The sequence below is a fragment of the Anopheles funestus genome (assembly GCF_943734845.2).
Source record: "Anopheles funestus chromosome X unlocalized genomic scaffold, idAnoFuneDA-416_04 X_unloc_25, whole genome shotgun sequence".
NCBI lineage: Eukaryota > Metazoa > Arthropoda > Insecta > Diptera > Culicidae > Anopheles > Anopheles funestus.
Genome location: NW_026045149.1, coordinates 180001 through 192500, shown reverse-complemented (window position 1 = coordinate 192500; position 12500 = coordinate 180001).

The following is a 12500-nucleotide window of genomic DNA, read 5'->3' as shown; positions in this document are numbered from 1 at the left end:
ACCGCGTTGGCCTAAGTTGGCCAAAAGTACCGATAGAGTACCCACAAGTAGCACTGAGTTGGCCTAAGTTGGCCAAAAGTACCGATAAAGCACCCACAAATAGCACCCAGTTGGCCTAAGTTGGCCAAAAGTACCGATAGAGTACCCACAAATAGCACCCGATTGGCCTAAGTTGGCCAAAAGTACCGATAGAGTACCCACAAATAGCACCCAGTTGGCCTAAGTTGGCCAAAAGTACCGATAGAGTACCCACAAAGAGCACCCCATGGGCCTAAGTTGGCCAAAAGTACCGATAGAGTACCCACAAATAGCACCGAGTGGGCCTAACATGGCCAAAAGTACCGATAGAGTACCCACAAAGAGCACCCAATTGGCCTAAGTTGGCCAAAAGTACCGCCAAGTAGCACCATAGAGGCCCGAGTAGAGCGAAATGTGGGCCAAATTGAACATTTGAAAATTTTCTAAGTCCAGAAAATTTTCTAAGTCCAAAGAGTTGGACAAATTTCCTTAGGCCCAAAGGTTGCACTGAATGTTCCTAAGTTGGCCATCAGTACCCATGAAGTATCGCGAAGGTTCACCCGAAAGACACAATATGCCCTAAAGTACCCACAGAGTACCCACAAGTTGCACCCAATTGGCCTAAGTTGGCCAAAAGTACCGACAAGTAGCACCATAGAGGCCCGAGTAGAGCGAAATGTGGGCCAAAGTACCGAGTAGTTGCAACAAATGCCCAAATGGATACCAAAATGTGGTACCAAGCACCTAACTGTTGCAACAAATGCTAGCTTTCTGAGCAAAAGCTGTGGACCAATTTCGTAGAAGAACCGCCTAGGCGAAAAGGCAAAAATCGCCGAAGCTGGCCCGCTCGCAGAGCTCGCGGGCCAGGAGATACTCATAGGGCGATTTACTAGAGTGGGGAACTTGAGAATTTTTGTGTCCGAGACTTTGGGCAACTTCGCGGCCGCCCCCTTAAAGTAAAAGATTTTCTCTGGGTGCCTAAAATTCGCAATTCCCGCAAAGTCGGGAAGACGTTAAAGTTTTTGCCCAAAAAATGGCCATCGATTTAAGGTGATTTTCCAATAAGAAAATGCTTCCTATTTTGAATTTTTTCGAATATTTCCTAAACTAAGCGTCGGAGCACATGGCCGTGGAGGAACTTTTGGTAGCTTTTGGCAAGGGCTATCGGATGAAATAATGCGAAAGGCCATCGGAGCGATATTGGATTAATGCGGGCCCATAAACGTACCTAAGAAGTGAAAATTGGTACCTTGCACGCAGGATGCAAGAAATGCTTGAGTGTTAACCAACATCGGTACCAAGTACCTAGGTTATATCGAGTGCGTAGATGGAAGTCGGTACCGAAGGGAAACCTTCCTAGGCTAGGTGCACGCAAGTGAGTATGGATCGATCAGTAGAAAGATGGGAAGCCATAGGAAACCTTCCTAGGCTAGGTGCACGCAAGTGAGTATGGATCGATCAGTAGAAAGATGGGAAGCCATAGGAAACCTTCCTAGGCTAGGTGCACGCAAGTGAGTATGGATCGATCAGTAGAAAGATGGGAAGCCCAAGGAAACCTTCCTAGGCTAGGTGCACGCAAGTGAGTATGGATCGATCAGTAGAAAGATGGGAAGCCCAAGGAAACCTTCCTAGGCTAGGTGCACGCAAGTGAGTATGGATCGATCAGTAGAAAGATGGGAAGCCCAAGGAAACCTTCCTAGGCTAGGTGCACGCAAGTGAGTATGGATCGATCAGTAGAAAGATGGGAAGCCATAGGAAACCTTCCTAGGCTAGGTGCACGCAAGTGAGTATGGATCGATCAGTAGAAAGATGGGAAGCCCAAGGAAACCTTCCTAGGCTAGGTGCACGCAAGTGAGTATGGATCGATCAGTAGAAAGATGGGAAGCCATAGGAAACCTTCCTAGGCTAGGTGCACGCAAGTGAGTATGGATCGATCAGTAGAAAGATGGGAAGCCCAAGGAAACCTTCCTAGGCTAGGTGCACGCAAGTGAGTATGGATCGATCAGTAGAAAGATGGGAAGCCATAGGAAACCTTCCTAGGCTAGGTGCACGCAAGTGAGTATGGATCGATCAGTAGAAAGTGGGAAGCCCAGTACCAAATGCCCTAGTGAAGACCGTAAACGAATATCATGAACCGAGAAGGAGCACCAAATGCCCTAGTGAAGACCGTAAACGAATATCATGAACCGATAAGGAGCACCAAATGCCCTAGTGAAGACCGTAAACGAATATCATGAACCGAGAAGGAGCACCAAATGCCCTAGTGAAGACCGTAAACGAATATCATGAACCGATAAGGAGCACCAAATGCCCTAGTGAAGACCGTAAACGAATATCATGAACCGATAAGGAGCACCAAATGCCCTAGTGAAGACCGTAAACGAATATCATGAACCGATAAGGAGCACCAAATGCCCTAGTGAAGACCGTAAACGAATATCATGAACCGATAAGGAGCACCAAATGCCCTAGTGAAGACCGTAAACGAATATCATGAACCGAGAAGTAGCAACGAATGCCTGAAAAAGTACCAAGTCCTCGGTATAGAGTAACGAGAGTTAACCGCCGTGATGTATGCAATGTGGGCAGCCATTGCATGGGTTCTGGACTTGGTACGCGAATAACTTTTTTGCTAGACATCGGACAAAGTTGACGTGGAAGAACGAAATGTAGCATTTGATGCCACCTATCCAAAACTTTTTCAAGATTGAAGATCCGATCGATACAGCCTGAGTTATAGGCAAAAGTTGGTGCAAAAACGAGCATTTTTAATGGTGAAAAATCGGTACTCCTCGAATAGCTCCTGTTGGAAGCATCGGACCACATGGTCGTGGAGGAACATATTGTAGCGCGCGGTGTCAAGTATCGACACCCAAAACCGCATGTCCGATGGACGGAAAATGACCAAGTTATAGTGAAAACTTGGTTGCACCAAATTCCCGAAGAAGTGCAACGAGAAGGTGAATGCGATGGTTGTTCGTCGAATAGCTCCGGCCACAGACATGGTAGCGATTAGTGGTGCATGGAAGAAATCTAGCCACAAGTGCCATCTACCCATGGCCAGAAGAAAGTGTGGCCATATCTTGGATACCGGCGGAGCTATGGGGCAAATATGGGCCAAAAATGGTGCAAGTTGGACCAAAAATCCGAAAAAGTACCTAGGTAAATGCGATGGTTGTTCGTCGAATAGCTCCGGCCACAGACATGGTAGCGATTAGTGGTGCATGGAAGAAATCTAGCCACAAGTGCCATCTACCCATGGCCAGAAGAAAGTGTGGCCATATCTTGGATACCGGCGGAGCTATGGGGCAAATATGGGCCAAAAATGGTGCAAGTTGGACCAAAAATCCGACCAAGTGCGCGAGGCGCTTTCGTGAATAGCTCCGGCCACAGACATGGTAGCGATTAGTGGTGCATGGAAGAAATCTAGCCACAAGTGCCATCTACCCATGGCCAGAAGAAAGTGTGGCCATATCTTGGATACCGGCGGAGCTATGGGGCAAATATGGGCCAAAAATGGTGCAAGTTGGACCAAAAATCCGAAAAAGTACCTAGGTAAATGCGATGGTTGTTCGTCGAATAGCTCCGGCCACAGACATGGTAGCGATTAGTGGTGCATGGAAGAAATCTAGCCACAAGTGCCATCTACCCATGGCCAGAAGAAAGTGTGGCCATATCTTGGATACCGGCGGAGCTATGGGGCAAATATGGGCCAAAAATGGTGCAAGTTGGACCAAAAATCCGAAAAAGTACCTAGGTAAATGCGATGGTTGTTCGTCGAATAGCTCCGGCCACAGACATGGTAGCGATTAGTGGTGCATGGAAGAAATCTAGCCACAAGTGCCATCTACCCATGGCCAGAAGAAAGTGTGGCCATATCTTGGATACCGGCGGAGCTATGGTGCAAATACGGGCCAAAAATGGTGCAAGTTGGACCAAAAATCCGACCAAGTGCGCGAGACGCTTTCGTGAATAGCTCCGGCCACAGACATGGTAGCGATTAGTGGTGCATGGAAGAAATCTAGCCACAAGTGCCATCTACCCATGGCCAGAAGAAAGTGTGGCGCTATCTTGGATACCGGCGGAGCTATGGGGCAAATATGGGCCAAAAATGGTGAAGTTGGACCAAAAATCCGACCAAGTGCTCGAGGCGCTTTCGTGAATAGCTCCGGCCACAGACATGGTAGCGATTAGTGGTGCATGGAAGAAATCTAGCCACAAGTGCCATCTACCCATGGCCAGAAGAAAGTGTGGCCATATCTTGGATACCGGCGGAGCTATGGGGCAAATATGGGCCAAAAATGGGTAAACTTGTACGGTCCAAAGCCAAGGGTAAATTTTTTTATTCCTCTAATAACTTCTACCACAGACATTGAATCGGTTCGTGATGTATGGATGAAATGTAGCAAACAGTTGGAACTACCCATAAAATCTTAAAGATTGACGATCCAATGCATAGAACCGGAGTAATGTGCGATACTTGGTGAAAAATCGAGTGAAAAATTAACTATAAACTGTTTTTGGCCCATAACTCGAATACTAGACATCGGAAGGGGGGGTCGTAGAACGATTTTTTGTTGCCCTATCGATTCCCTATCGAACGAGCAAAAGTTGTTTTTTTTGACCAAAAAGTACCCCCACTCTAGTAAAATTGGCCTGATTTTACTAGTCCCCGGTACCCGTACAGGCAAAATGAGCAAAATGCTCAAGTATGAATGGTTTTTGGCCCATAACTCGAATACTAGACGTCGCAGGGGGGTGTCGTGGAACAATTTTTGGTAGCCCTTGAAATTATCTATCGAATGACATATACTTGATTTTTGGCCAAAAAGTTCCCTAGACTAGTAAAAATCGCATCATTTTACTAGAGTCGGGTACCCTGGACGAAAAACCGCTTAAGTTGCGGTTTTTGGCTAATAACTCTAATACTAGACGTCGGAGGGGGGTGTCGTGGAACAATTTTTGGTAGCCCTTGAAATTATCTATCGAATGACATATACTTGATTTTTGGCCAAAAAGTTCCCTAGACTAGTAAAAATCGCATCATTTTACTAGAGTCGGGTACCCTGGACGAAAAACCGCTTAAGTTGCGGTTTTTGGCTAATAACTCGAATACTAGACGTCGCAGGGGGGTGTCGTGGAACAATTTTTGGTAGCCCTTGAAATTATCTATCGAATGACATATACTTGATTTTTTGACCAAAAAGTTCCTAGACTAGTAAAAATCGCATCATTTTACTAGAGTCGGGTACCCTGTACGAAAAACCGCTATAGTTGCGGTTTTTGGCCAATAACTCGAATACTAGACGTCGGAGGGGGGTGCCGTAGAACAATTTTTTGTAGCCCTTGAAATTACCTTTCGAATGATATATAGTGGTTTTTTGGTCAAACAGTGACCCCGAGACTAGTAACCCTCCATACACAAAACCGCCTAAAAAGTTTTGGTTTTGCAAAATTTTGAAAAGTGCGTCAAAAAAATTTTTTCAAAAAGTACCAAATCGTGATCAGAACTCACTATAGACCATAAAAAGTGAAATCCGATGGTCATTTGCAACACTTGGTCAATCGAGAAAAATTTCACTTTTTTACTAGAGTCGGGTACCCTGAACGAAAAATCGCTCAAGTGATGGTTTTTGGCCAATAACTCGAATACTAGACGTCGGAGGGGGGTGCCGTAGAACAATTTTTTGTAGCCCTTGAAATTACCTTTCGAATGATATATAGTGGTTTTTTGGTCAAACAGTGACCCCGAGACTAGTAACCCTCCATACACAAAACCGCCTACAAAAACTTTGTTTTGAAAAATTTTGAAAAGTTCAAAAAAATTTTTTTTTCAAAAACTACTAAAACGTGATAAGAACTTACTATAGACCATGAAAAGTGATATCCGATGATAATTTGCAAAAGTTGGTAACTAGTAAAAAATTTCACTTTTTTACTAGAGTCGGTGCAACGAGAAAAAAAAAGTCCGTGATGGAGAAAAATGGCACGTTTTCCACGCCTGTACGCTTTCGTTTTCTATATAGGGGGTAGGTGAGCCAGAAGCATGAATTTGACTGAGTACGTATCTTTATGAATTGGGCCCTTCTAAATCGATTGAGACTACCCCCAGGACGATCGGACGACTGCTTCTGGCTCAAAATGTGGTTTTTAGATTTTGATCGTCAATTATGAGAGAAAAAATCGATTAGAAGTAAAGATACGAAATGCTTGGTCTAAGTTGGGAAACGACTTCGGATATTTGTTGGACGTTGTCGTAGAAGGTCCGAGGACCAAGGAAAAGTGATTTCCAAGTGGATTTATGCACTATTAGTCGATGGTAAGATGTGAAATTAGTAGAACTTACCATACAGTTTGCGAAGTTGAAGCAATCGGTTGGTGAATATGGTACTGTCTGTCCAATTTGGTGGTTCGGAATGAGTGAAACGATGTTGATGATGGATAGACGTTCCGATTGCCCCCGATCGGGGAACATATAGTGGTCTTTAAGGTCCAAGTACCTATGTTTTGGTAAGCAGAACTGAGAGTTAAAGGATGAAAGTCGGCCATTCCTAATATCATCCTATCGGTGGTTCGCGAGTTGTTTGAGGACCGGACCAGCTCGCGATGAAACGGTCCTAGGGTATTGGTTATCCATCCAAGGAAGAGTAAATGCGATCCTAGATGTGTGTCGTTGGCCGTTCTACCGGTATCGCCTATCGATGAGATATCGACGGGCATGCCTTACTCGAAAGTTGAATTCTAGGATCGATGGTCAAACAGACCTATGAGCGATAAACCAAACTGAACACGTATTGATGTCGGCTTTTCCTATCATTTGATGCCGCAGGTTGTTTAGGGACCGGAGCAACTTGCGGCCGAGACGGTCCCCGGGGGTTTCTTTCTCCAAGGAGTGGAAACTATTAAGCAAGAGTTGTAGCAAGATACGATCCTCTGATGTGTCGTTGGCCGTTCAAGCGGTATCGCCTGTCGATGAGATATCGATGGGCATGCCTTACTCTACCGACCTTCTAATTGAGAGTATTAATCAGGGATCGATGGTCAAACAAGACCAATGAGCGATAAACCAAACTGAACACGTATTGATGTCGGCTTTTCCTATCATTTGATGCCGCAGGTTGTTTAGGGACCGGAGCAGCTTGCGGCCGAGACGGTCCCCGGGGGTTTCTTTCTCCAAGGAGAAGAAACGATTAAGCAAAAGTTGTAGCAAGATACGATCCTCTGATGTGTCGTTGGCCGTTCAAGCGGTATCGCCTGTCGATGAGATATCGATGGGCATGCCTTACTCTCCCGACTGGATTACTGAGAGTTTAATCAGGGATCGATGGTCAAACAGACCAATGAGCGATAAACCAAACTGAACACATATTGATGTCGGCATTTCCTATCATTTGTCGCAGGTTGTTTAGGGACCGGAGCAGCTTGCGACCGAGACGGTCCCCGGGGGTTTCTTTCTCTAAGGAGTGGAAACGATTAAGCAAAAGTCGTAGCAATAATCGATCACCTGATGTGTCGTTGGCCGTTCTTGCGGTATCGCCTGTCGATGAGATATCGATGGGCATGCCTTACTCTCCTGACTGTTTAATTGAGAGTTATAATCAGGGATCGATGGTCAAAAAGACCTATGAGCGATAAACCAAACTGAACACGTATTGATGTCGGCATTTCCTATCATTTGTCGCAGGTTGTTTGGGGACCGGAGCAGCTTGCGACCGAGACGGTCCCTTCCCGAAAGATGGTGAACCGAGTCGTCTGGCGTAAAAACCGGACGACTCGAAAGGGCTTGACCCTTTCAAGTGAGCGATAATCACATTCTACGCTCAGTTCGACAGCTACAAGGCAATCACTCGCTATGTTCAGAGCTAATACATGCAACATGCCGGCATTGTTTCCACCGACGCATGGATTCAAGACTGGTGCACTTATTAGTTAAACCGTTCGCCTCCGGGTGTTTCGAGTTCAAGTCTGGATGAGGATTGATCTTGCTGGTAATAGCTTGAGCCCCTGAATAAGGGGTCGAAGCGTACATCTTGAGACCATGTACAACATATTACCAAATCGGCACCATGGGTTCGGGTGCAAGTGATGTAACCGTGAAAGATGTTGAGCAGCCCAACATCGGTTTACACACGCATAATAGGAAGGCAGCGCTGTCGACTGGTCAGTCGTGTAAGAAGTGTGCATTATCGATCACAAATATATTGGTGATCTGTAGGTTGCGCATACACCATGCCCGGTGTAAAGTGCCGTGGTCCCCCCCGGGGGGCTGCATCAAACCGTTCGCCACGCGAACTACCCAATGGAACGAACTCGATGCATTTAATAAGAAGAAGAGATGATAATGAAACACGGTCGATTTAAGAGTTGAAAACGTTGAAATGCCTATAAGCAAGTCTTAAGTTGGTGGTGACCGTTACGCCCCAACAAATTGGTGCCTTACCCTACACCAAAGAGCCATTCAACATGGTTCAAGTGAGCGATAATCACGCTCTACGCTCAGTATGACAGCTGCAAGGCAATCACTCGCTAAGTTCAGAGCTAATACATGCAACACGCCGGCATTGTTTCCACCGACGCATGGATTCAAGACTGGTGCACTTATTAGTTAAACCGTTCGCCTGCGGGTGTTTCGAGTTCAAGTCTGGATGAGGATTGTTCTTGCTGGTAATAGCTTGAGCCCCTGAATAAGGGGCCGAAGCGTACATCTTGAGAGTAAATGTACAACATATTACCAAATCGGCACCGTGGGTTCTGGTGCAAGTGATGTAACCATGAAAGATGTTGAGCAGCCCAACATCGGTTTACACACGCCTAAGGGGTTTATTGTTATCTGTAGGTTGCGCATACACCATACCCGGTGTAAAGTGCCGTGGTCCCCCAGGGGGCTGCATCAAAACGTTCGCCATGCGAACTACCCAATGGAACGAACTCGATGTATTGAAAGAGATGAACAATTAATAGCGAGAATAGGGGCCCGGAAGCAATTCCGCGGCCCTACGGTCGATTCAAGAGTTGAAACGTTGTACAATCGTGGATAGCACCTAGTGCTAATATGGTGAGAGATAATGTGTGAGGAAATTTAGTTTCCTAAAGTTTAGTTAGTGGTTTCCGTTGTGCCCTAACAAACTTAAAGTTGGTGGTGACCGTTACACCCCAACAAATTGGTGCCTTACCCAACACCAAAGAGCCATTCCATATGGTTCTAGAGAGAGAGAGTTGTGTGGAAATTTATTTCCCACTAAGCGAGTGTGTGTCTGTAGTGGAACGAATTCTGGTTGATCCTACCAGTAATATACGCTTGTCTCAAAGGTTAAGCCATGCATGTCTAAGTACAAACATAAATGAATGTGAAACCGCATAAGGCTCAGTATAACAGCTATAATTCACAAGATCATCCTACCACTAGTTACTTGGATAACTGTGGAAAATCCAGAGCTAATACATGCAACATGCCGGGACTGTTGCCCTCGCGGGTAGCTGAACTGGTGCACTTATTAGTTAAACCAATCGCCTCCGGGCGGCTTGAGTTGAAGTCTGGATAAGGACGCAGATCGTATGGTCGCTTGTCGACTGACGACAGATCTTTCAAATGTCTGCCCTATCAACTATTGATGGTAGTGTAGAGGACTACCATGGTTGCGACGGGTAACGGGGAATCAGGGTTCGATTCCGGAGAGGGAGCCTGAGAAATGGCTACCACATCCAAGGAAGGCAGCAGGCGCGTAAATTACCCAATCCCAGTACGGGGAGGTAGTGACGAGAAATAACAATATGGACCTCTCTAACGATGGTCCATAATTGGAATGAGTTGAGTATAAATCCTTCAACAAGGATCAAGTGGAGGGCAAGTCTGGTGCCAGCAGCCGCGGTAATTCCAGCTCCACTAGCGTATATTAAAGTTGTTGCGGTTAAAACGTTCGAAGTTGATTGCCCGTCCAGACACGTGACCGCCACGGGCGCCCGGTTACACGCCGGGGCCGTTCGTGCGCGCGCTCACGGCTGCGACTCACAATGGTGTACTTGGGCGTTACTCTGTGAACGAGTACCGTGCTACCGGTTAACTCCGGCACGGGCTCCTCATGGTGCTCAAGATACTCACATTTACCTTGAACAAATTAGAGTGCTCAAAGCAGGCTAAGACAAAGCGTCCGGCCCCCCCGTGGGGTTGGCGTTGGCCGAGAATAATCTTGCATGGAATAATGGAATATGACCTCGGTTTATACGATTTCGTTGGTTTGTCAGAAACCTAGAGGTAATGATTAACAGAAGTAGTTGGGGGCATTGGTATTACGGCGCGAGAGGTGAAATTCGTAGACCGTCGTAGGACCAACTGAAGCGAAAGCGTTTGCCATGGATGCTTTCTTTAATCAAGAACGAAAGTTAGAGGATCGAAGGCGATTAGATACCGCCCTAGTTCTAACCGTAAACGATGCCAATTAGCAATTGGGAGACGCTACCCCTATTCGGTGCTCTCAGTCGCTTCCGGGAAACCAAAATCGGGTTCCGGGGGAAGTATGGTTGCAAAGTTGAAACTTAAAGGAATTGACGGAAGGGCACCACAAGAAGTGGAGCTTGCGGCTTAATTTGACTCAACACGGGAAAATTTACCAGGTCCAAACTTATCGAGGTAAGACAGATTGATAGCTCTTTCTCAAATTTAAGGGTAGTGGTGCATGGCCGTTCTTAGTTCGTGGAATGATTTGTCTGGTTAATTCCGATAACGAACGTGACTCAAACATGCTAACTAGAACGCTGTCAGCAGTGCGCCTCCGGGCGCACCTGACGTTACAGCCGGGCGGCGCCTTCACGGGCGGTCGTCGGCTACGTTTGCCCTGCTTAGCGGGACAACTTGTGTTTAGCAAGCTGAGAATGAGCGATAACAGGTCCGTGATGCCCTTAGATGTTCTGGGCTGCACGCGTGCTACAATGTGGGTCGCAGCGTGTTCTCGCCAATAGGCGCCCCCATTCCGAGAGGAACGGGAAATCACTAAAATGCCCATCTAGTCGGGATTGGGGACTGCAACGGTCCCCATGAACCTGGAATTTCTAGTAAGCACTAGTCATTAGCTAGTGCTGATTACGTCCCTGCCCTTTGTACACACCGCCCGTCGCTACTACCGATGGATTATTTAGTGAGGTTTCTGGAGGCTTACCTTCCGCGGTTCCTTCGTGAGCTGCAGCTGGCATGGCTGAAGTTGACCGAACTTGATGATTTAGAGGAAGTAAAAGTCGTAACAAGGTTTCCGTAGGTGAACCTGCGGAAGGATCATTACTGATGATCGTCCGCGAGTGACCAACCATGGGCTGCCTTCGGTGTAGCTCGGTCGCTCGCTTGCTATGTGTCAGAATTTGTTGAAAGCCAACTCGTTCGTTGTACACTTTGATGGGTGACCATCACTGTGTCCCCGTGCCGAGCTAGATCTCCCCTAGCCGTAAGGCACTTGAACGCCCCTTCGACGACGAGTTGCATGTGTGTGGTATGTGTCAGAATCTGGTGAAGCTTTCTGCATGTGATGTGCCTTGTGTGGATCCGTGGCCATTGCATTGTGTCTGGTGCTTAGATACCCAGACACTTAGAACGCTTGCGCGGAAAGCAAACTCGATCGTTGTACACTTTGATGGGTGACCATCACTGTGTCTCCGTGCCGTGCTAGATCCCCCCTAGCCGTAAGGCACTTTGAACGCCCCTTCGACGACGAGTTACAAGAGTGTGGTATGTGTCAGAATCTGGTGAAGCTTTCTGCATGTGATGTGCCTTGTGTGGATCCGTGGCCATTGCATTGTGTCTGGTGTGTAGGTACCCAGACACTTAGAACGCTTGCGCGGAAAGCAAACTCGATCGTTGTACACTTTGATGGGCAACCATCACTGTGTCTCCGTGCCGTGCTAGATCTCCCCTAGCCGTAAGGCACTTTGAACGCCCCTTCGACGACGAGTTACAAGAGTGTGGTATGTGTCATAATCTGGTGAAGCTTTCTGCATGTGATGTGCCTTGTGTGGATCCGTGGCCATTGCATTGTGTCTGGTGTGTAGGTACCCAGACACTTAAGCAAACTCGATCGTTGTACACTGTGATGGGCGAGCATCACTGTGTCTCCGTGCCGTGTAAGAGCTCCCCTGGCCATCAGGCACTTGAAAGGTCCTTCGACGACGAGTTACAATAGTGGTGTGTTAGATACGTCAGGTGATGGTATCTACTGTTGTGCAATACGTATCCGGCCACGGCACGGAACGAACGGGAACTGTGGTGCAGACATACAAAGAGTTAAGCCTATTAGTCATTAACTCTAAGGACGGGGCCATGGGGCGGCACGCAAAGGATACGGATGAGCGAGTATGCAGGCCCAATACTCAATAGCTCGATCCGATCCAAGCACATGAGTTGACTGCGGCGCCAGGTTAACCAATGTGCTAGATTCTATTTGGCCAGTAGAATCTTGTGTCTTATGCGATTTGATACCAAGACACCAGAACGAAAGTTA